The following is a 25,240-nucleotide window of genomic DNA, read 5'->3' as shown; positions in this document are numbered from 1 at the left end:
CCGAAAAAATTACTGGCTTTGCAACAGTGATTCTGGCAACTTGGGAAATGAAAACTATAAGCAGGTGTCTTAGCCCAAATACTGAACACATGGTCCTCACCCAATCCTTATGGCTTAGAGGCTGCAGAGAACAAACATTAACACTGGCTCTGAGGAAAAAAAGGCCTTGGCTTCCCTTAGTATAGGAAGACTGCGGGCTTCCTATGGGTTCAAGGATGCTGGGAGAAAAATGCAAGAAGCCTGCCAATTTTCCAAATTTGCTTGGAAAGTAGAGATCTGTCTTCTACTGATATGATTACTTGCTCTATTCATTTTGGTTCCAGAGATAGGGCCGCGTATATGATTTATGCAATAAGGTGCTGACAAATTATAATCACTATGTCTTAAATGACAGTGCCACACACCTAGATGAATGCTCTATTTGACCCCCAATCTTAATCAATACCTCTATTCCACTGGAAGTCCCTGGTGGTGAAAACTACTAATATTTCTGGTTTGTAGTAGAGACAGAGGAATATCAGTATGTTGTTACTGTGAACTGACAGGGTACCTTTAACATAAACCCATATGGAGACTAACCAGGCCCATTCCTATCACGTGCCACAAACCTCTGCAATTAAGTGAAGACTAGGAATTTTCCTGATCTAGGAAATTTCTTGATTGGAACATCTATAGCTTTTGCTCCTTTGATTCTGAAAGACACCTCTCAACTCTTCAACAGTAAGAGGAAGCCAGACCTGTTGTCACTCCTGTTATAGAAACAAGAAACAGGGGATGTGGAAGTCAATCCCTTAAACAGTGTGTTACAATGCAAATGCTACATATTGTTAATTCAAAGTCTTCCACAGTCTCCCAGCTTCCATCCTGTAGCTTTGTTTCCTTTGCTGGGCTTTCAGTAAGCTTAAAACTCGCTGCATTGAGGAATTGGTACTACTAGTTCTACAAGATCCCTAATCATCGGCCTCATTGGTCACTTGTTTCCCTTGGTAGATTGTATCTTAACGCTCAGGTTGTCTTGAGGGGTTTCTTTTCTAAAAGCTACAGGTCCTGAGCAAAAATAGCTACTATTTGTATGTAGCCCTTAGACAGACTGGAGCTCACTTTGCCATCATCAAAATTCATTGAAGAACAAAGTACCATTTTGCAATCCAAGGAAGCACTGCAGACCAGCTGGACACTAGGACATGAGCTATGTACCTGTTGAATCCAGCTTCATTTTACCTTTAACTCCTTGAGAAGCATAAGAATTAAGCAGTAACTGCTGAGTTTCTTGCTCTCAGTGTTGCAGCAAACACCCACTTACTCACATTTTGCAAATGTCAGTGTGTTAGTTCAGCAGACTCAGTTGGGCAGTGGAATGTATAATAATTCACCTGGGTAAATTTAGGATTGTTCTATAATAAATACGTATGAATTTCTAGAATCCACAGTCTAGAGGATCTCAAGGACAAGGCCTTGCCTGATTCATATTTATGCCCTTAAAAAGTATCACAAAACTTTCCAATAAGGATATTCATAACAATTAAACGAGTTCTTGCGAAAACATCCCCAGGTGCTGAGTTGTTGGGAGGTTGGATGTGGCTTCTGCCTTCCACCTAGATACAGGGAGAAGGAAAAGAAAATGTGGAAACAAATATCTCACCCAATTTTCCCTGATCCTGGACCCTTCCCCACCCTAATCAACTATGTAAGAACCATCAAAAACAAGCAAACAAACAAGCAAAAGCAATGCCATGTATTCACAAACTTGGAGAAAACTGTCTTTAGAAGGTTTGATAATGCTGGTAAAACAGGCTTCTCGGAGCACTTTCACGTGAAAAGCCACACATACTTCATAAGCCTTTCTTTCTTCAACAGCAGAGTAACAAGCAATGGATCAGAAAAGAAACCTTGTGATGTTTTTCCTCTTGCAGTTGTTCCAAGCTGACAACATAGTTTGAGTCTTGTGAAAAATTTCTCCCACTGATAAAACTTCTTAGACTTCTTTCTCCAGCAGCCAGCATCATTGCCATCCTCAATGTCAAAAGCTCTTTTCCTTTCCCTCATTTTCTTTCACACACTGAGAAGATGTGTTTTAGCCTATTCCTATGTTCACAAATAGACCTTATGATTTTGTACACACTAAAATACGGAATACAGTTTCTCTGGAGCCACTGGTAGATTTCCTTTAGGGCAGAGATAATTGCACATTAATGAGTGTTCAGGATTTGCTAGTGGCCCTTCACAATTTGTGTCAGCACATCTTTTGATATGTAAGCCACTTTAAGAATACTATTTTGGTCAACAGAAGCTTTCTGTCAATTCATAAAACTAAGATATACTTCTAAAAATAATTTATTTATTAAAAGGCAGAGCTACTGAGGGAAACAGAAAGAAAGAGGGGCAGATCTCCCATTAACCCATTCACTCCCCAGATGGCCACAGTGGCAGAGGCTGGGCCAGGCCAAAGCCAGAAGCCAGGAACTTCTTCTAGCCTTCCCAATGGGTATTCGGGTCTAGGGATTCTGAGAGTTTTCCAAGTGCATTAGCAGAGAGTTAGATTGGAAATGGAGCAAAAAGGACTCAAATCAGTATCCATATCAGATGCCAGCATTGCAGAGGGCAGGTTTCCACACAATGACACAGTACTGATCCTATACTGTCCATGCTTTAGTTCATTCATATGTGTGTATACACACACAGGTAACATACATGTATATATGTATATATAAATATATTTATATACTTATGTGTTTATATTTTTTAGAAAATTTATAATTTCACTGGCTCTTAATAGTCATTAGTATAAGAAATATTTTGAAAATATTAATTAATAATGAGATTCACTCCATCTGTCAAATTTATAGCAGGCTGACCAGAAAAAAAGGGGTGAAGGAGGGTGGAAGACTGGTGCAATGGCCTAACAGGGTAATTCTTCACCCGTCAGCATCAGCATCCATATAGGTGCTGGTTCATGTCCTGACTGCTCCACTTCGCATCCAGCACCCTGCTTGTGATCTGGGAAAGCAGTTGAGGTCGGCCCAAAGCCTTGGGTCCCTGCACCTGTGTGGGAGACCTGAAAGAAGCTCCTGGTCCCCAGTTTTGCAGCAGACCAGCTCTGGCCATTGCAGCCGTTTGTGGAGTGAAATAGCGGAGGAAAAGATCTGTCTCTATTTTCTGTCTTCTTTCTCTGTAACTATTACTTTCCAAGTAAAATAAATGAGTCTTAAAAAAAAAAAAGGATAAGAGGACGACTGATTTGTAAAGCAGGAATTCCTTAAGGCTTTTTGTCTTTCACACTGAGTCTCCTTTCTTGAGGCATGGGATACATGGTACTGTGTGAAGTACTAAAATTTCTGTTTTGTTATGAAAGTGCCCAAGCATAAAAGAGAATATAAAGCATCCTCTGGTCTTGTAACTATTTTTAAAGCATCTTTTAAATAGTAAATTAACTTTGTAGTAATTGCATATGGGATAAAATCCAAATGAACAGTTTCGTTTGAATTCAGGAAATAAACTGTTGAAATGCCATTTGTAGAAAATAAAAAACAATGAAAAATTGTAATTTAATTAAAGAAGCAAAAAAAAAAATACTCTTGGAGAAGAGATAAGATGGTTCTCAACCCTTTTCTCTGCACTGGACAACTGTCATGCAGCTTTTCTGGGGAATTGTGCTCTCTAACTTGAATTTTTCAACATCTTGATGGACATGAGATCTCTTCTCAGAAGTTTTAAACATTTGTGTTCATCCTTAAACAGCCAGACAAGGTAGAAATACCCCTTGGAAATTTATCAAGTTTCACAGTGGGGAAAAAAAAGGCATAAGGATTTCAAAATAGTGGGTCTGGTACGATGGCCTAGTGGTTAAAGTCCTTGCCTTGAATGCATCAAGATCCCTTATGGGTGCTGGTTCTAATCCCATCTGCTCCACTTTCCATCCAGCTCCCTGCTTGTGGCCTGGGAAAGCAGTCCAGGACGGCCCAAAGCCTTGGGACCCTGCACCTGCATGGGAGACCTGGAAGAGACTCCTGGCTCCTGGCTCTGGATTGGCTCATCTCCAGCCGTTGCGCTCACTTGGGGAGTGACTCATCGGATGGAAGATATTTCTCTCTGTCTCTTCTCCTTTCTGTATCCCTGATTTTGCAATAAAAATAAATAAATCTTGGGCCCGGTGCGGTGGCGCAAGTGGTTAAAGGTCCTCGCCTCACACGCCCGGGATCCCATATGGCCGCCGGTTCTAATCCCAGCAGCCCCGCTTCCCTTCCAGCTACCTGCCTGTGGCCTGGGAAAGCAGTCGAGGACGGCCCAAAGCTTTGGGACCCTGCACTCATATGGGAGACCCAGAAGAAGTTCCTGGATCCTGGCTTCGGATAGGCAGAGCATCGACCGTTGCGCTCACTTGGGGAGTGAATCATCGGATGGAAGATCTTCCTCTCTGTCTCTCCTCTCTGTATATCCGCCTTTCCAATGAAAAAATAATAAAAATAAATCTTTAAAAAAAATAAAAAAATAAGTAAATAAATCTTTTAAAAAATTTCAAAATAGTTACTTCTTTATTTAGATTTATGCTGTTTTCATTCAAGTATTGTTGCTTTCTGCTGCTTAATGTAGAAAAGTTTAAATTACATTTCAATGAATTTTACCAGGACAAGTTTTATTATCATAAAAAATTAAAGAACTTCATATTATTTAAGATGAATATATACAATTTAAGTTCACATTTCTTTGGCCTTTAATGCATTATGTGGAATTGGACAGTTGTAACTATATATACAAACAATACTAACTTGTGAACCTATAATATTAACATTAGTGACTCAAATCACATCATAAATGCTCATGAAACAGTTTGAAGAGACTGATACATCACTAAAGGAGTACATCTGTAAGCCATGTCCATAAAGGGAAGTGGTCTTTTTTCTCCATGGTTGATGGTTAACACGATCATACATATATATTTTGAGCTTTGCTTTTAGATAGTACTTAACCACCTGATCACTGTGTGGTTTTCCTTTCCATCAGAAATAGAATGATTTGAATAATTCAAGCTCAATTTGTTAGCAAATGCAGCACAACTACTGTCATATGTGGATGTAAGGAGAGGAGACATCCGAGAGCTGTTAGGGACAGATAGAATCTCTCAGTGGGAACTGTAAGGCTTACGGGTACACAAAGAGATCCTATAAAGCCTGGGTTAGATGTAAAGGAACAAGACAGAAGCAGATGCAGGAGAAGAAACAGACACTGATTGTTCATAATGACTATCAAAATCATGGTTGAGGTGACAGCTAGGGAGGGGTAGTGGCAGACCAATTCTCTCACTACATGGGTCAGTGTCATGGGTCATTTTCAAAGTGGCTACACAGAGAACACTGGGCCTCCAGGGGGATTATATCTGCACATTTAAATTGATGTCATTATTTTAAAAATATTTTAGGAAAGAAGTCTGTCATTTTACCATTTAACAATGGGGAAATTTCCAGGAAAAACCATAAAAGCGTCTTTGAGTTCCCTAAGGAAAGCAATACAGGCCAACTGCAACCTTTTGTTCTTGAATTACGATGAATGAGAAACAGTCTCACTCACTGCATTCAGAGAAATTCCGCAAAATGGCACAAAAAGAAGAAAATGGTTTGAAATGCATGTTTAATATATTTCATATTTATTACTATAATCTCTTGATTTAGTAATCTTTCTTTGCCTTCTAATGTTTCAAAGCTACAGGGTGACAATAGGGCTCCATTTTCCTCTTTGACAAAGTTATTCCTTTTATCATGCCTCTCTTCTTTACCCTGGATCACTCTGGGATTCCTTCCAAGAGTAGTCTGCTAGTAAATTATTTTTGCTCACTTTTTTAAAAAGTCAGTTTCCCTACATTTGTCTTAGTGAAATGAATTTAAATGTTTTGTTAGAAAGCCCTCCAAAAAAGATAATTAACAAAAAGTATGTTCAACAGACGACCATAACCTATTTCTATGAGCCTTTGTCTCTGATTAGTCTAAAACTATTCAGAATAATTGTATGTACATCTTCATTAGTAGAGATCAACAGATGGCAGACTGCACTTTTATTGCTGTCTCCTTCATCCTCACTGACCAAGCTGTTTTTTCCCTAGTACCAATAGTGATTCACTAGAGAGGGATAAAGCACAGAAGTGACCAAACTTTGCAGATGCTAAATATAACAAAAATAAAAAGATAAAATTAAAACTTTTATATTCTTATTCCCATATAAATTAACCAGCAAAATGGCTTTCTCTTCTTTTCCCCTTTGCACCTCACTCTTTAACCACCTCCAACACATTGTAGCATAAGTGTATGCTACTCTACATGTCTTAGGTAAGTTTATACAGGTCAAGGTTTGGGAGTATGAACATACACATTTTTACTATTATGTCAGATGCTACACAGATAGATGGGTATTTCCTGTCATTCAGAAACATGCATGCCACTGTCATCAGTCACTTAGAAATATATGAGTATTTGAATATTGGTGAGAAAGATGATTAGGCCAAATGAATACACAGCAATCTCTGAAGATGTGAACATTTATTGGAGGACTAAAGAACATTAGCTAACTGAGTGCGTACAATTGTTAAAACCACTTTTCACAGTAATTTGCATTAATTTCTCTTAAGAATTGCCTAGTTTTCAACCAAGAATGAGCTATCAAGTGCTTGGCTAATTGAAACATACATGTGTATTTGTAAAACTGTATGTGTGCATGGTCTCATGTGCATGCATCTTACAAATTTATTTATTGACTTGCCTGCACAATTTCCTCTTGTTAAGTTGTAGAATGATATCTTTTTTTCCAAAAATGTTTTTAAAACCAAAATATAAATTTTAAATTACATATGTATGTCAGATATATGAAATTGCTCAATGACTTGTATAAAATCTTTTGGAAACTATAAAGGAATATCAAAAGTTTAAGAAAATGAATACAGTGGAAAAACTATGCGTGGATTTCAAATTTTTGTACCAGAATAAACTAATGCTTTAGTTTCATTTTCCTATGAACCTTTTGGAATTACCTTGCTTACAGCAGACAAGATACATGTTTTATTTTATTTTTTCTATGAATCTTTTGGAATTACCTTGCTTATATGCCATCAATGAAAAATAAACTTCAGTATACTCATGGACTGGTTTTGTACATTTGTAGAATTGGTCATCTACAAAAACATAAACACTTAAAAACAAGCACTTTTGAGGAACTGATTGACAAAATGTGTGAGGCGGTGTAAGATTCTAGCAACTGTGATAATGCCAGTGTTTGTAACGTATACTCTCAAGGGAATCAGATTTCACTTTTCAAAATCCATCATGCTGGAAAAATAAAATAAAACATGTGTTGCTATAGCTTGTCTGCTATGTTTTCTTCTCCTCACCTTTCAAATTCTCCTTATCGTTCTTACTTTTTTCACTTCACATGATTCTAAATATATCTTTAATAATATTAAATTTATACTGCTTTTATTTCAAATTGCTTAATGATGCAGAGTGAAAATACAGAAATATGGACAATTTTCATGAGAATATTAACTGTCTCTGACTAACGGAGACCATTTAGAAAACTAGAAATTAAACAAAGAGGAAGCCAGCTTCCACTTTCTTCACACCTCTAAACACAACATCAAACTTTAATAAATGCCGTCTAGATAGTAAGAGAATTAAATGCAAAGCCCTAAGGGCAGAGGTTTCTTAGAATGAGCTTATAATAGAGTTTCACCTGAGATTCAATTAAATATTTAGTGAGAGTGGCTGAAAGAAAGGTGCTGTGCTGAAAACTGTTGGGGAGGCAGAGATAAACACAACAGTGTTTGTCCATTGGAATGTAAGCCAACATGTTAATGTAGAGTGTGGAATGTAATTGATAGTGATGGGCTCCCATCCTTCTCTTTTCCAACACCTACATACTGGCTTATATTTCCACAATCCTATCTCTTTTCCCAAGTACACAGGATGAAGTACCATTTTTTTTTCCAGTGGAGGCAAATCTTACTCCACATACTGTTGATCTTATTTTTTCCTTTTTCTAACTTACTTTCCCTATGTCTCCCAGAAATTATAATGTAAAAAAAAGGGTCAACAGCTATTTTTCAGAAAAATGCCAAATAGTGACTGCTTTAGGCTGTTGCATGATATCATTGCTTTTAGAATCATACAACTTTTGTGCTATGAAAACAGCACTAGGTAAACAAATACAAAAATGTATATAAATAAATGTATAGTTGTGTTGAATTTTATAAAATATTCACGTGTCACAATTAGTCTTTTATTTTATCTTTTCAATCATTCAAAATCATAGGGGCAAATATGTGCCACCAATATCTCACACCAAAGAGCCTGGATTCAAGTCCTGGTCCTACTTCTATTCCAGCCTCCAAGTAATGTACCCTCTAGAGGATAACAGGCGATGGCGTAAGTGCTAGGGTTGCTGCTACTCCTGGGGGATGATTGCATTGAACACTGGGAAGTTGATTTGACCTGGCTCAGCTTAGGTTGCTGTAGGCATTTGGAAAGAAGCGTAGATTTCTCCCCATGTGTCTACCTTTCTCTTTATTTCCAGCTTTCAAATGACATGGAAATAAATTTTAAAAATTGTAAAACCAATGTCTGGGAGCAATATAAAATAGATGGAAAGGCAAATGTGTCCCAATGGCAAAAGCACGCTGATTCTTGCTATAACAGATTGTCACTTTTTAATGGAGACACTAACTAATCTGGTTGACACTTACCTATTAAATATATGTATAAAATTACTGCAATGTACTCCATAAGTATGTACAATTAATTTTTTCAAAAGTATTAAAAAAACAAGCAAGGGGAGTCAAGGGTTAATTTAAGGAAGTGGCTATGCTAATGATTCATGAATGCAGATTATTTCAGGAGGAAGGAAACAAGTGAAATCATGGTGGGGAAAATGGATAGTAGATCCCAGTTGAGTTGAATAACTAGTTTGAAGGAATGGAAATTAGGGTTCAAAGAATGGACTGTTAAAATTCCAGATGATGAAAGCTTATGATTATTAAAATTTGCACTTTATTCATTTACACGTGGAAGACAATGGTTTTATAGAAGGTAGTTACAAAACTACCACTGGAATTGTCATCTACCTTCTGTTGCTAACACCAAAATATTTTACCTTGACACTGATTGAGGGTGTGAGGGTGTGCTTATACTAATTTGGTAGTAGATAGATTTTCTTTTCTTGTTTTTTTTTTTTTTTTTTTTTTGTGTGTGTGTGTGTGTGTGCACGTGTTCTGGAAAGGCTGTTACAAACAGGGGGACTGGTAACTCAGTCCTGATTGCCCACATGGGTAGCTTGGACCATCTTCTACTGCTTTATCTCATGCATTAACAGGAAGCAGCTTGGAAAAATGGAGCAGCCAGGACTTGGACCAGGACCAGAAAGCAAATGGAATTCTGGCATCAAAGACAGATTTATCCAGAATTTGGAGGTGACTTAATGATGTGAACTTAAGAAGTAGAATTCCTGTGCTGGGGCTATTTTATTTTATTGTGTATGTAGTATATATAGGATATGGTATATTACTTAGGAATTCAATAGAAATATGACCTTACTTGCAGAAAAAAATGCTCTTTCCTCATCTAAATTTCCTCTTGAGTCATAATGCTAAACACACTTAGAAATGCAGTACATGAGGAAAGGGATGTGCTCAAACTTTTTATTTTAGAATTCTCTCCTGCTCAGCCATATGAATCATCCACGTTTTGGAGAATGTGTTCTAAATACAGTTCTTCTTAAAACAAGGATGTAGGCTTTCATAATATTACCATCATATCATGATAGACTAAATTCTGCATTAAAAATAGAATATTAATTCTTTTTCAAACTTTTCAGGTGTCCTAAGTTTCTGTACTTCTTTAGCAACTCTTAAAACATTCCAGGCAAAATTCCTTGTAGATAACTGGCTCATTTGAGGACAGACAGACATTATTGACTATATTTGCTTAGAATCTGCATTGTTCTTTCTGGAGTAATCTTCATACTACTTTTTGTCGTGAAAAGTAGACAGGTATCACAACAGATTGTGGGATTTATAAATCTGCACTTCAGTGATTAGTTTTTTGGGTTGGTTATGAAGTGCCAGTTTAGATTCTTCTGGGAACACAACATTATTCTAATCCCATCTTTCTATTTTAGCAGTGAACATCTAGAATTAGAAAAGAATAGTTATTATCCAGATCTGCAGGGAGTTCTGGAAATGACTTTTACCGTTACAGGGAATGCACAGGACACATGTGAGAGCTTTGAATGTGGAATTTGCCCATTCCCCACTGTGCTTTAGCACCAAGGGACAATAGACAAAGATAAGCGGTTGAGAGACAGCTCACAGTTCTCACTATTCACTTGGATAATGGGAGGGGTGGAGAGGAGAGGACTGAGATTTTAGGGGAAACAGATGAGACACTATGAAAACATGGAGCGAAGGAAGCCTCATTTTAGTATAAACATCCAAAATACCTTTTTCATCATTCTTTTATGAAGTTTATATTGGAGTAGAGAAGAAACATAACAGGATGTCTAGACTAGGATTCTGATTAGAAATGAAATAATGGACATGTTAGTTTGATTTAGCAGATGTGAAATAGGAGCTTCAACTCTCTGCGTGGGAATGACCTTGAAATGACACTTAAAGCTGCAGTGGATTTGGAATTTAAAAAAAAAATGATGCCACAGAGCTGTTACTCCAGAAGCAGATAAAAGGAAAAGGTAAGCGAACACTAATCTCCGTAATTTCAGAGGTGAAAGAAAATATTTTTTTCCCCAGGATGTGAGGTAGAGAAAGAAAGGTTTGTGATAAAGCTTAAGAAAGGCAAAGAAATCACAGAGGAAAGCTAACCTCTACCCAATGTCAAATCACTGTTCTCATTAGAGCCCTAAACCCCACACCCACCCAGGGACTCAGAAAACACTCTTTGCTGCGGACTGAGGACACCTTCTTAAGGAGTAGCAGTGGATATGTAAGAATCATGGAGGAAACACAACAACAAACGAACAACCGAAGGTTTAGAACAAATCGGGCCATGTTTCTCCGGAGAAAACATACCTACGTTAATCTGACTATAGAAACTTGAAAGAACTTGTGCCTACACAACATTCTAGAAAACAGGAATGAATGAATCTTTATTTGTACTCAGCAAATAGAGTCTGAGTTCATTCTGTTGTCTACAGGAACAGTGTAAGCACATTTCAGTTCACATTTATGCGAAATAAAACAAGTTAGAACAGCTAGAATTTATTTGTCCCGGGAAGACAATGACTCTTAGCTCATTCTAAACCATTGGTACTTAATTGAGCTGTTAGTACAATTCCCAGTCTATTCAAAATAAATTGGTCACTGTGTTCCCCTTGATTTTTCCTTCTGCAACAGGACCTTATCATCATTCATTCATAGGCTCATTGATAGATTGAATTGCTCTCTGAAACAGGATCTTATTTACAATAATGTTCTATAATATCAAAGTAACATTTTGCCTTCTTTCTTTTGGCATCTATTTATTTTCTCTCCTTTTTTGGGTCTTTTTGTTCACATACTGCCATTTAAAAGTTGATGGGTTTTTATTGAAGCCTTTATTTTTGGCATCAAATTATTAACAATAATCAGCATGGTTCTGGCAAGAATGTTTATCATTTTTCTACATTTTCAATGCCTTGCTAAGTCTAGGGCCATTTAGCCAAATCTTAAAATATTCAAGATCCTATGCAAATAATGGATGTTTAATTGCTTCTTCTGTTCTAAAATGTTGTGCTCCTTCAGTGAGAGGCAACCCACTGTGGGAAAGCCATGGGTTAGGATTATTTCCTCCTTTCATTTTAAAAGTCATTTAGATGTTTATTTCCAGACATCAATACAGATGTAGAAGGATATTTCGTCTATATTATATGGACTGCAGCAAAACTGAAAGCTCTTTTTGGCTGCCATGAGACTTCATTTTTTCTAGGAGATGTGTGGCCTTGCAGGGTTTGTAATGGGTTATAAAAATAGGAGCTCTATCCCCTTGCCAAGCTAGATTGTGTTGTAGCTCTACCCCCTTCAATCCTTCCCTCTTTGAATTCTAGTGGAGCAGTGTGTCTTTCGGTAATTTTGTGAAGGTTTAAATGGAATAAAATGGGAAAGCATGCAGTATCTCCTTACAAATAATAATGTTATTATATAAGTAATGATGAATTTACTTCTTTAAACTAATCAAACTATTGGCTGAACCTTCCATGCTTTCTATGCAAAAGAAACTTAGTTCTGCAGCAGCCTAGCAGGTAAGTAGACAGTTGCTGTTAGCCTGGGTTTAGCAGACCATAAGTGCAAACTTTCATATTTTGCAAAAATTTATATTTAAATTGATTACCAACAAATAAATGAATATATTTTTGTTGTGAATCTTGGGAAGCCATTATATTTTCATACTGGAAGAATGACAATAACTTCTGGTCCTTACCAGATTCATAGAATTCTGAGGTATAGACTTCCTAATAATGCACTATTAACAGACTTTAGGAATAAAAACATTTTCACTCTACGAATCAGTAGCTCAAAACTGTGTTCAGTGATTTTCAGGATAATCCCAATATGGCTAAGAATAGATGAAGTAGCCAGGTTTAAAGCATTCAAGAATTCAAAAGTGGGTTTCCCTCAGTAACCCACCATAGTCTTTACTACTTGAAAAATAAACATTAGCTTAGAGAAATGATTTTGAAAGAACTAATTAAAAGGATAAGAAGGTAAGTAGTTAAAAGATGCTTTAAAAGTTGATTCTCTTTTTGCTCAGACTAGAATAGAAATTCCTGAAGGAACGATTCTGAAAATGCCCTGAATAAGGATTGTATTAATTTTTGACATAATTCTGCTGGTGTTTCTATTTAAAGGGTCTCTTGTGTACAATACATTCTTCACAGAAATAGCCTTATGCCCATGATTCAACATGTCATTTCTTATGTCATTTAAAAGAGAACAGTGATTGCTGTTGGATTTTACATACTTGTTCATTCATAGTTATACTGTTTCTTAGCTTGAAGACATACTGATTTCTGAACAATTTAGACTCCCCTTTCTTGAAAATGATAAATGTTATGACCAATGAGACTTTATGTCACAACACGTAAAAGAATATATACTTGCTGTCTGCTTTGATAAGACTAAAACTTTTGGATATTAAGTAAATAAGGCAGAAATAACATTATTATATGAATCCAGCTTTGTATAAATAAAGCTCAATAGAATAGCTTGGGCAATCCAAATGCAAGTAATATTTATTAGACATTTTCTTCTATATTGTGTTGTTCTGACATTTAATCTAACTATCTTGACAAGGGCAATGCTATGAATCCCACTTTATAACTGAGGAAACTGAAGAAAAGTGAAGTAATGGTTAAGATTTAACTACACATTTGAAGCATAACTGAAAATTCAGTTATAGTGGCACTCTAATGTTATTTCATTCATGATACTCTAGAAAAAGAAGAATGGTGACAATTATCTGTAAATATTTTTAGAAATCTACCTTTCTATTTCTTAAGCAGTCCTTCTAAGTGTGCTATCTGAATACTAAAGCAAACAGACAATAAAGTAGTTTCTGAGAAAGTGATTTCGCAGTGTGTAAGTTAGCTTCCATGGGGGCAGAGTGGAGTAAAGACTTTTGTGTTTCACATCGCAATTTTCAAGGTATTTGCAAGCTTGCATGAGTGGGCATTATTATCAAAATAGATAAAAATTTTAATTAATAGTTGATGTTTCAAAATAATGCATATGTTAGGGGGGTATGTGGCCAGAGTGTTTACTTGATGTGCAATGATCCCATCAGCAGGTGCTTGAGTTTGAATCCCAGCTTTGCTGCTGATTCCATCTTTCTGCTCATGTACACTCTGGGAGACAGCAGAGAATGGCTCTGGGAGTCCTACCACTCACACGGGAGACCTCAGTTGAGTTCCTGCATCCCGGACTGCTTCAGACATCTGGGGGTAAACAAGTGTGTGACAAATACATAAACAAATTCAAGGAGCAACTAATACACTCTTTCGTCACTTCTGTAAAATGGCATCTTAAAAAATCGAGCACATTGTGGACATGGATGCCATTGTGGACATTACCAAAGTGATAAGGGTATAATACATTTTTTTCATTATTGCAAGTGATTTTAAGAATTTTTTTGTGTTCTTAATATTTTAAAGATTTATATATTTCTACTTAAAAGACATAGTTGCAACAGAGAGAGAGAGATTGTCCATCTGTTGGTTCACTCCCCAGGTGGCCTCAATAGGGGCAGCTGGGCCAGGTCAAAGTTAGGAGCCAAGAAACTTCTGCCAGGTTTCCCACATGGGTGCAGGGGCCTGGCCCAGGTGTTGGGCCGTCTTTCACTGTCTTCCCAGTTATTAGCATGGGGCTAGATTAGAAGTAGAGCGCCTAGGACTCAAACCAGTGCTCATACTGGATTCCAGCGGTGTAGTCAGAGGTTTAATCTGCTATTGTCAGGAATCTGGCCCCATTCTTCATACTTTCAAGGCAATTTTTATGCATCTGAATCATTTTTGTGAGCATTAGCATGGTTTATTTTTATTGTGCATAAAAATGTCCACAGACAGTAATGCTTTCTGTTTTGAAAAAGAATTTGCATATATACTGTTATTCACTTGGCCAACTTAGAGTCCACTGTGGAACACTTCATTAAAACCTAATGAGAAAAATCATTGAGAACCTAGACGTATTCTGAATTCAGAAGTGGTATTAAAAACAAAAAAGAATCACAAACTGCCAGAATCCTTTAAAAGGTTTTCAATCTCTCTAAGAGTCAAAGAATTACAAAATGGAACCGATGGATACAGCAGACTGTCAGATATTAAGACTGCTAATGTTCATTGTAGGCAGGAGGCTGGGAGGCAGACACTCGGCAAGATTTATGCTGAGATTGCTTTTTGTTTGGTAATTTCACGTTTCTGTCAAAGCTTTTCAATGTACCAACACTGTGACCAGTAATTTCACATCTACGAATATATTCTCAGGAAATACACAACTGCTTCTTGTGGCACTATTTGTAACAGTGAAAATTAGAGAAGAATTTTAATATCCTTCCATATGCAACTTGTTAAATTAGTAATGGTACATGCATAATATGGGAAGCTCTGCAGATGTAAAACGTATTCAGTTCATCAGTATGCGCCAAAATAGACACAGCATCAAGATATTTTTCTTGTTTTAACTTTACACGTAAAATGGCTTTGAGAGACTGACTAAACATTACCTGTGACTACCAATTAAGAGGACAGTAAATTGTAGAGAGATAAGGAGAAAATATTCATTCTGGTTTTTTTGTCTGATTGAATTGAAAGGCAAAGTGATACAGAGAGAGGGACACACACACACACACACACACACACACACACACGAAAGAGAAAGCCCTTCCATTTACCAATTCTCTCCCCAAATAGCTGCAACAAACATGGTTGAGCCAGGCCGATCTCAGGAGCCTGCAGCTCCACTCTAGTCTAATCTTCCACTGCTTTCCCAGGCACATTAGCAGGGAGCTGAATTACAACTAGCGCAGCAGGGATGTGGCATGAGGGCCTAGTGATTAAAGTCCTGCCCTTGCATATGCCAGGATCCCTTATGGGCACTGGTTAACTTCTCCACTTCTCTTCCAGATCCCTGTTTGTAGCCTGGGAAAGTAGTCAAAGATGTTTGAAAGCCTAGGGACCCTGTACTCACTTGGGAGACCCAGAAGAAGCTCCTGGCTCCTGGATTTGGATTGGCTCAGCTTTGGCCATTGTGATCACTTGGGAAGTGAACCAGCAGACAAAAGATCTTTTTCTCCATCTTTCCTTCTTTCTGTAAATCTGCCTTTCCAAATAAATAAATAATAAATCATTGAAAAAAAAAATAAAGCAACTGGGATCGTGATGCTGGAGTCACAAGCAATGGCCTAACCCATTGTCCTATAATCCTACATCACAAAAATGAATTTTTTAGTAAATATACTTAATATTTTTTAAAAGTGGCTTTATAATTCTCAAAATTAGAAGACATTCCCTGTTACTAAGGGAAACAAACAAAAAGCTGGAAACAGAGCTGGATCAGGCTTTAAAAAGTATTCAAGAATTGAAAGACACAAGGCCAAATATAAGAGTTAAGGAAGTCCCAGAAGGTGCAGAAAGAAAAGCTTGGATTAAAGGTGTATTCAATGAAATAATAACGGAAAATGTCCCTAATCTAGAGAAAGAATTGGGAAACAAGATCCAGGAGGGGTACAGAAGTCCCAACAGGCTTGATCAAAAGCGATCTTCACCAAGACATATGATCATCAAGCTCTTTTCAATCGAACATAAGAAAAAGATCTTTAAATGTGCACATGAAAAAAAAAATAAACTGACATGTAAAGGAATGCCAGTTAATCTCACAGGAGACATCTCACAGGAAAACTCTACAGGCAAGAGAGAATGGCACAAACATATTCTAGATTCTAAAAGCAAAAAAAAAAAAAAAAAAAAAAAAGTCGCCTAGGATGACATATCCAGCAAAACTTTCCTTTGTCTTTGAAAATGAAATAAAATTCTTCCACAGTAAAGAAAAGTTAAAAGAATTTGCTTCTTTCAAACCTGCCCTACAAAGGATGGTCTCTTGACAGAGAAAAGGAAAAGCATCCACCAAAACCAAAGGCAAATGTGAAGAACATCCCAGTAAAAAAATAACAACGGAGGGCTAAATCAATGAACAATCCATTCCTAAAATGACAGGACCAAATTACCACCCATATATATTAACCCTGAATATAAATGGCTGAAGCTCAATCAAATGTCATAGATAAGTAGACTGGGTTAAAAAACAAAACCCATCTATTTTTGCCTACAGGAGACATAACTCACCAACAAAGATCAGCAGAAACTATATCTCATGCATTTTGATTTTTTTGGTTAGTTTCATCTCTTCAAAACATTTTAAGGAAGTTCTTGGTTTTCCTTTTTATTTTTTCAGTGACATTAGTCATTCAGTAACATGTTATTTAACTTCATGGTGTCTTGTGTTTCAACTGAAATCCCCAACTGTAGCTTCATGGACCCTTTTATTTGCGATTTTCCCTTAGCATGTCACAAACCTGTCTACAAATCCCATGGGAACTACTTTCAAAATGGATTTATCATCAGATCCCTTCCTTCCCCTAATGTTGTAATTCTATTTCCAGCCTCTTAAGAAGCTTTTGCATTTCTTTTGTAATCAATTTTGATCCAGTTTTAGGCAGATTATTTGAAACATCCAAGCCAATTCATGTCTCCCTCTTCTCAAAAGCCTCCGAGGTCTATCCCTCTCATCCACAGTAATTATTAACATCTCTCATGAGCCAACGGGCCCATAGACACAGGCCCACTTTGTCTCTCTGATGTTATCACTTTCATGCCATTCCTTACTCATCCATAGCAGCCATCTAGGCTCCATTGGGTTTGTTCCTGCCTGAGCTTCTTTCTTTTGCTTGTCCCCTCTCCCAGAAACATGTCTACTCTAGGTCATGACTTGGCTACTTCTTCTACTTTAAATTGTTTTCCCCTTAAGCCTATCCTGTGCATTTTATTTTGTATCACAATCTGTTCCTATGCTGCACTGCAAATTCCCCTTCCCTTGCTCTAGTTTTCTTTTTTCTTTCTTTATTTTCTTCTAAAATAACAATGTTTATTTTCTGTCACTAGAGGAGTAAGGTATTATAGGATTGGTTTCTTTCTTTTGCTTACTGATATGTTCAAGCCCTAGAAAACTTTCTTGAATGTGGCAGAATCTTAATAGCAATAATAAATGAAATAAGAATTTAAAATGAATGATTTTAATGTAAGTTCAAGTAAACCAAATCCTAGTACTTAAGCCATTTTTGCCTTCATTGTGAGAACAATTACATAATCTCTATGGGCAAAAGAATGATTTCATTCAGCAACTCAATGTCTCTTATAAATTCTTTTTTTAAAATAGGACACACCTGATTTTTGAGGTACAATGAAATTATATGTGAGATGTGATAAAACACATATATAGTTCCCATTCTAATTCAAATCTGATTTAATGTCCACAAGAGACTGTAAATCAGCCCAACCAAAGTTTATTTCCATCTTTGCTACTTATGCATACTTCTAATTTAGAGTTTCATTCACTACAAATATTTTCTTGTATTTTTAAAAACACACATACAAACCATTCGGTAAAAATTCCATCAACAAAAGAATAACAAAGGTAAGAGCAGAGGGTGACTATGGAGACAGGGCTGCTTTGCAGTCCAGACGGTGTTTGGCATTGTTAAAGGAGATTGATGAGACAACCTGGTCTGGTACAGGAGAAGGAAATCCCAAGGTCTGACATTAAGTGTGAGACAGCCGATGTGTCAGAGATCCCAGGACGGCAGCTAGCTGTCAGGAGAGGACACAGTCACACGCGTATCACAAGTGCGAATAAGAGCCAATCAGTTGTTCTATCTGTTTCAGAGGACTTGGGATGTGTATTGCTTCTTACTAAGCCACTGATTCTTGGTAAATTCAGGAATAGTCCATTCATATTTACTATTTCCTATTGATAAAAATTGCTATTAGCAATCTCAAGGAGTATGGATATTCTTGCACAATTCTGTCTATTCCAATGTAAAAAAAATCAATCACTTAGGGAGAATATGAGTGGTCTTCACAAAGCTCGTGGAAAATGCATATTCTGAAACAACAATGGTACATTTGAAGTGTTTTCATCAAAGCAAATTTACGTTTTAATTGCATTTTCATTGATTTTTGGAAATATACTCTTACGATTAACCTTTAGCAATTACAGTATGTAAGATAAGTAGCCATTGGTTTGGCATTTCTTATCAGAATCTTAAAATTAATTTTAAGGAGTGAGACAGAGAGGATAATAATGCATGCATTTAAAGCCTTAACTTTAAAAATTGTTATTAATAGTGCAAAAGCTTAAATAACCTCATTGTCTAGTTAGAGGGAATAGACCATATAATGTTACAATTATACAGTATAATATGAAATCAAAATTATGAGCTTATTTGAGTATTTTGCTAACATGGGACGTAGTAAACAATATATTAATTACTAAAAAGAAAATGTAATGTCACATTATGAACTACTAGAGTCTTTTAAAGTGTTACATATTTATACACATATGAGGGGCTTAAAAATTCATGAAAACTGTAAGAGGTTTTTTGGGGGGGGAACCAGAGAAGATAAGGAAAGAGAAGAGAAGAGGAGAGAAGAGAAAAAGAAAAGCAGATTCTAAATACAAGCAAGTTGGGCTAATCAAAATACTATAATGCAACAGGTTCTTTGAAAATTTATTTTTATTTGAAAGGCAGATTTACAGACAGTAGCCTGTAACTTCTTGACAGATTTTCCATATGGCCCAATGACATGGCCGTCCTCTACTGCTTCCCGAGTCATATGTTGGATCAGGAGAGGAGCAGCCAGGACTCAAACTGGTGCTCATATGAGATGGAAGTGCTACAGTGGAAGACGAGCCTGTTACACCACTGTGCCAGTCCCTAATGTATATATACATATATATTATATATGTGTATATGTATATTATATATGCATATATACATATATGTATTACATATTACATATATACATATGTATATGTATATGTATATGTATATGTATATGTATATGTATATATATATATTTGGTTGGGGTGAGGGAGCTGTAGTTTTCAGAGAAAAATGATGACAGGTAAAAATAATTGATTTTTGTAAGTATGTGCAAAATGCTGTTGTGATGTTATTTCTACATGCAGAAATCACACCAATTAACCAGAAACCATCCTAAAGATAAGAAATAGAAGGACTTAAAACTATGAAGTACAGAAAATGAATGATTCTTTCTAGACAAAGCCAGCCAGCAGGCTGAGTTCTCGCTTTGAGACACTAGAATTCAGAATTCAGTGATTTAGACTAAGAACCTAATTCAGAATGTAGCCAGAAGCCTACAGTGACAAGCCGGCAGGGATTTCTGGGGAAAACAAAAGAATTGGTGCAATAAAGCTGGAGAGATCAATGAGGTGTGTTGTGGAATATGGAACAAAGTCTGCGTGGGTCTCCTGGGCTTATTGTGCAGAGCATGGGCAAAAGCAGCTGAATTCCTAGTTCGGCATTTGAAGGAGCTAAGGGAGAGACTAGCATGCAAAGAACAACTACCATGCAAAGAACAAGATCACAGCAGTTATGCTTCCCATAGAGTTAAGAAAACCTAAAATTCAAAACCAGGAATTTTCAAGTTATGGGTAAAAGACTGTACAGATACAGAATGAAACAGACTTTAGACTTTTTTTTTCTCAGGGAAAATTCAGCTTACCCACTATTGTTTACACCAGTGGAAATGTTAAACACTGGGCTGCAAACTAAGTCAAAAATACTACCAGTACACTAAATTTAACAATAAAGACAGGGAGTAATTTGCCAAGGCAGGCTACTAAAGCAAGTGATATAAACACGTTCCAAAATCTATTCGATGCATGTTAGAGCAGAGAAGGAGAACTGGTAGCCTGCCCGCACCTTATCTCACTGAGACAATGCGCTCTGCCTTCCAGGAAAAGTAACAGGTTCAAGGTTTGGGCTGAGCATATTGTAATTCTATGTTATTTTCCTGGGGAGTGTCCTGTATGTCCATCACTTCCGGAATCCCATTCTTTGGGTTATGGGCCTATTACCAGCATCTCTGATGGTTTCTTAAATTTGTGGATTAGGCTTTACCTTTAGACACCAACAGATTTAGCTCAGAATCTTTCTTATATGAAAATGAAAAGAACCCAAACATAGAACTAAATTCATTTGAAAAATTTATACCACCTTTATACAAACCATTATTACTATTATTTTTAGTTCCTACATTTTCCTTGCTGCTAACCATATTTCTAGCAGGCACCGCTTTTAGCGGAAATAAAAGCCTATGTTACCTAAAGCTTAAAATGTCATATAATGGGACAGAAATTTTAAAATAATTGCCAAAATCTTTGTTGTACATGTAGCAAGTCACATTGTAAATTATAGAACAGACTGAAGCCTTTGTCTTCTTGAGGTTCTCTAAGGTATCTGGAAGGGGCTATGCAAAAATGCTTTAAAACACAGGTGGTAGGGAAAATAATACAATGGTAGATAAAATAGATTTTGGGCATAAAATTTGAAAATATCCAGTTAGATGCTGACGTGTTTTGCAATAAGGGGAACCGCAGTTGTGCTCACTTGTCTAGTATTCATTCCATGAAAATCCAGGCTCTTAGTAGGCCAGCGTGAGGGGGGAAAGCAGATTTTCATCTATACTGCGTCTCTAGCAGTGAAAACATTTTTGACTTACATAAAACCATAAATTAAAAGCAATGTTCATTGATCTGTAGGTTTCAAAGAAAATACTTGGAGAAGATGCTTCAAGTATACAAAATATACAAAGCACCATCATTCATTCTAATGAACATAAATATACCTATAAGTTGAATGCAAAGATTTGCATGAATTTCAGAAGAAAATTAATAATATTTAAAGAAGCCTTAAGCTTGTTTTGTTTCCTAAATTATGTCATTCCTTCTTAAACCAATACTCCATGACAGTTCATACTTCCTACAGTCCATCATTGAGAGTATGATGGACTTTAATGTATCTGTGGTGACACTGAAGTAGCAAGTGATAAAAATGTTAAGCACAGTTCTTGTTATTTGAACATTGGCTAGAGAATGGCAAGATGCAAGATCCTTTGTAGGGCCCAGTGCGTTAGCCTAGTGGCTAATGTCCTTGCCTGGAATGCACCGGGATCCATTATGGTTGCCGGCTCTAATCTTGGTGGCCTGCTTGTCATCCAGCTCCCTATTTGTGGCCTGGGAAAGCAGTCAAGGACGGCCCAAAACCTTGGGACCCTGTATCTATGTGGGAAACCCAGAGGAAGCTCCTGACTCCTGGCTTCAGATTGGTTCAGCTCCAGCCCTTGCATTCACATGGGGAGTGAACCATTGGACAGAAGATCTTCCTCACTGTCTCTCCTCCTCTCTGTATATCTGCCTACCAATATAAATAAATAAATCTTAAAAAAATCTTTTGTAAATAAGGAGTGTATATCTAGACATTTTCACATATTTTCAGGTGTCAAAAGACATTCAAGAGATTAGCAGGATCAATCATTTTATTATTTTTTTAATTAACAGAGAGAGGGGGAAGATTCACTCCACTTCAAAGCAAAGGAGAAAAATATTTCTTTTTCTAGAAAACAGCATGGGGAAAATAGAGGATGACATCTACACCTTTTATCTTCACTTGGTAAATAATGACTGTTTCTAAACTGAACAAATCAAAAAGATAAATGGAAATCAAGTCGTAATGCTATGTCATAAATTTAATTAAGGTAATAGAAAGAGACTGAGATCAGAAAGAAAACAGAAAAGGAAAAACATGAGAAAGAAGTGAGGAAAAGAAAGTTCTAGTGTGTAAGACAATTGCACCTGATGGAGATTCTACAAATCATTTTTTTTTCTTATAAAAAGTGAGCTCCCTAAAAAAAAAAAAGTGTGACATTCTAAATAATAACCCCTAATGCTTAACAGAAAAATATAGATATGCTACTATTTCCTCCCACTTATAATTATAAAATTAACATTAACTGATGATAATAAAAGCCTTCCATGTACTCAACATCATGTGATAAATAAATATCATTTGTCACGTAGCTAGGATGATGGCATATTTTATTCAGAAGACTCACGGTGGTTCCTGATGCAAAAATCCTAGGGTACCCTGTGGCTCACTCTCAGAATATCTTCACCACGTCATCTCTAAAGCTCCATGTTCACAGTCAGAATTTGAAAGCCTAATGCTGCTGAATAAGTAGCTTCCTTCACTCCTGCTTTGTTTCTGTGCCATAAACAGGCAAAAGCAGCATGGAACTGAATGTGCCAGCAAGAGTTGTAGCTGCTATCCACCGTTCCTCTCCTCTGATGTTTGAAGAGGTCAATTTGTCTGCTGTCTAGGGCAGCAGAAAGAATGGAGTGATGCAAGTAAATAGGAATATGGACTGCTACAAAGTGGTTTATTGGAAAGTCCATTGAGTTAGGAAGAGGAAAGGGAACGTATAGGCTTCCTGCTGGAATGTTTGTTTTATATATGTTGTTTACAATTTTACTTTGAGTTATAACATATGTGCCTTACAATATGGAAATAATGCTTGTACACTTTGTGCAACACATGGTCTTATAACAGATTTTAATTAATACATATTCACTAATGTTTAATTCATAAATTTACTGACTTATTTAAATAAAAGCTCAGTTTTTGTAATTTTCAAGTATAATCTCCTGCAATATAATGTTTTAATGTGTTCAATAATTAATGCACACAACAGAACTACATGTAGTGGCTGATAATTAAATATCACCATGGGAAGGGTGTACAAGCTCTACTAAAAGAATTTCAAACATGTTTAAAGTACTATAGAAATTGTACAAATAATTTCAAAATTTTAAAAGCCATCAATATATGGCTGTCATCTCACAGAATCAGTTTTTGAGTGGTAGGGTTTGGTTTTCATATGGTCAGAGTACTGGCATGTTTGCTGACAGGCAAAATCAAATAAAAATTGTGTTCAGTAGATTGATTCTTGGGTAAGAAACAGGCTCAGCTATCATAGGATAGAACTTGTACAAGTACGAGTCATAATAAATTAAGAAAAACAGGAGTAAATTTAGTGTAAATAAAACTGCTTTTCAAACGTGGAGGCTGCTTGTTCCAAATTTATGTTCCAACAATGACAACAAAATGATAGTCATTTCAACAGTAACCAGAAGAAATACATACGGCATGATCATGTTGGAGTTGAAAAAGCTTAAAAAGTTTAGTTGACATATTTGGTTGAATTTAATTAAAGTGAACTTTGAAAGTGTATTATCGGCAACCTGAAGTTCAAACTGGTTGTCCTTTATAACTGTAGTGTTAACCTAAGAAAGTGATTTTAAAATATGATCAGGGAACTGTGGAGGAATGAAGCTCTGATTTTATATGCATACATTTATGTGTATTTTTAATCTCTTGAGAAGTCAAAGTTTCATAAAAATAAATTCTCAAACCCTACTGATACTTGTGTTGCCTAAAATGACTACCCAAACAAAAGCGTTTTGTAGACAAATGCTGTACTGTCAGCTTCTCACTGTGGGTGTTGTAACATCAGTCTCACCACATTTAATTCATCACTTTTCATCTGGTGGGTTCTCAGTATGTGTTTGCTGTTGATAGTGATGACAGTGGTTGACACCATGATCTCATTTTCCAGACTGTGAGCCTCTCCTCACTTTCAAGCTCCTCTCCAGGCCAGCAAGGCTTTTACTCTCGCTCATCATGACGATAAACCTGTCATTGTGATCAGACCAGACATAAAAATTGTCAAGGCCAGCACACCAATTCCTTTCCTTGCATGCCAGCTTGACTCATTCTTGTGGGTCTTGCTGGTGTCAGGAAGGCCACCTTGTATATCATCTGTCCGTTTGTAGACCGAATACTCTACAAGGTCAGCACATCTAAATCTTGCTAAGCTTATTTTGCAGCCCACTGTCTAGTTTGTGATTAAGGTTCCAAGATGACAAGATTTTCTTTTCAATAGCACAGGAATATGTTTTTTGCATTCTTTTCAGAATAAGTCTTTAAAGAATATCAAAATGTGAGTCAAAAGTAGAGACAGCTAAAACATTTAAAATACACCTAATCCCTAGTACACAATCTGGGGAAGCTACAAATAGGTTCCCTTCTTAGTTGATGAAAAATACATATGTAGGTGTTTGTGTTTCTCTTCTTCCTAAGAGTAAGTCATACTTAAAATTTTTCTAAAGTTCTGAAAATGCATCTTACTTTTAAATTAAATAAAGTTAAAAAATCTGTGTAACTATACTGTGAGTGCTTACAATTTGGACTATTAGTATGTCAAAAATACTATTAGTATTTACTGTATCAATAGCCTAGTTAAATCTCAAGTATACCTGTTGTACCTACAGGGGAATGGGGATTGGTCACGATGCAGGAGCAGCAACAAAACCCCTGGGGCGGCTTCCTGGTCCCTTCCAGATACAGATGCAGAGCTTTCCCCCCAAATATTCCCAATTATCAGAATCGCCCAATCACAACATTTACTGAGACCTGTAAATAACTTTTGCATTCACCAAAGCCTCACTCCCATGCTACTTGCCAGCCCCGCACCTAAATCAACCCCAAACAACCCTTGAAGGGCATGACTCCACTGGCCCAGTGTC

This window comes from Ochotona curzoniae, unplaced genomic scaffold, assembly GCF_017591425.1.
Source record: "Ochotona curzoniae isolate NIBS_2020 unplaced genomic scaffold, NIBS_Ocur_1.0 contig_2210, whole genome shotgun sequence".
NCBI lineage: Eukaryota > Metazoa > Chordata > Mammalia > Lagomorpha > Ochotonidae > Ochotona > Ochotona curzoniae.
This window is presented reverse-complemented; position numbering follows the sequence as displayed.